The following is a 1,428-nucleotide window of genomic DNA, read 5'->3' as shown; positions in this document are numbered from 1 at the left end:
CAGAAAACAGATAAAATTGGGCAAAAGTGTGAATTAAAAGGGGCAGAAAAGGCATAAAATGCGGAAAATGAATATTAAGGGGTAGAAAAGGCATAAAAAGGGGCAAAAAATAGGAATTAAAAGAGGCCAAAAAAGGTTAAAAGAGGAAGAAAATACATTAAAAAGGGGGAAATGGGAATAAAAGGGAGAGAAAAGGCACAAAAAGGGGCAAAAATAGGAATAGAAAGGGGCAGAAAGAGTCAAAAAAGGGGCAGAAAAGGCATAAATAGGAGCGAGGGAATAAAAATGGGCAGAAAAAAGGCAAAAACGGTGCAGAAAAGGGCGGGAAAGGCACAAAAAAAGGGCCAAAAAAGGCCCCAAATTCCACAAAAGCTCCCCAGAAAAGCTGCAAAAATGAGTCCCACCCCACCCCCCACCCCCCAGATCGGTGAAACTGAAGTTCAAAAAGAGGAATTTGAAGGTTTTCACCCCAATAAAATCGGATTTCACCCCCCAGAAACACCATTAAAAACCCCAAACTCCTTCTTGCTTCTCCAGCGGGATTTTCCCAAAGAAATGGGATCGGAAACGCGATTTTTGGTTAAAACCACCACCACCATTTCGGAGCTTCACCGGCATCAAATTAAGGCCAAATGAGGCAAATTCAGGATTTTCCTTCCTCCCTCCACATCTTGGCCATGGAGTGTTCCTTTTCCCACTTGCCAGCAGGGTTTTTTCACCAAAAGGGGAGTTTTTTTCCCCCAGAAAGCTCCGGAGTTTCCCGGAGGATCCCGATCCGCCGCCGCTGAAATCCCATTTTTTTTTCAACATTCCTCGAGCTGCCGTTTTGTGGGAAAAATGGGCTGAAATGGATTGGATTGGTGGGAAAAATGGGCTGAAATGGGGGGTTTTTTTTAAGGATTATTCCTGGTTTTCCAAGAGAGACCTTGGAATCGTCACGGGCTGAGGGGAAAATTTGGCTTAGATACGGGATTTTAGGGAGATTTGTGGTTTTCCGAGTGAGCCCTGAGAATCCCCACGAGCTGAGGGGGAAAATGGGCTGAAATGTGGTTTTTTTAAGGATATTCCTGGTTTTCCAAGTGAGACCTTGGAATCCCATGGGGTCAATGTGTGGACTGAGGGGGGAAATGGGCTGAAATGGTTCTTTAAAGGGTATTTTTGGTTTTCAGGGGGAAGCCCCAGAATCTCCTCAGACTGAAGGGATAACTGGGGGTAAATGTGGGATTTTAAGGATATTTTCGGTGCTCCATGTGAGCCCCCTGGAACCCCCTTAAGCTGAGGGGGAGAATGGGCCGAAACAGGTTCTTTGAGGGATATTTTTATTTTTCAGGGTGAGCCCCTGGAACCCCCTTAAGCTGAGGGGGAGAATGGGCCAAAACGGGTTCTTTGAGGGATATTTTTATTTCTCAGGGTGAGCCCCTGGAACCC

This window comes from Empidonax traillii, unplaced genomic scaffold (genome assembly GCF_003031625.1).
Source record: "Empidonax traillii isolate 1590-97213 ecotype Southwest subspecies unplaced genomic scaffold, ASM303162v1 scaffold2286:size28805, whole genome shotgun sequence".
NCBI classification, from domain to species: Eukaryota; Metazoa; Chordata; class Aves; order Passeriformes; family Tyrannidae; genus Empidonax; species Empidonax traillii.
Note: the sequence above shows the minus strand (reverse complement) of the source record.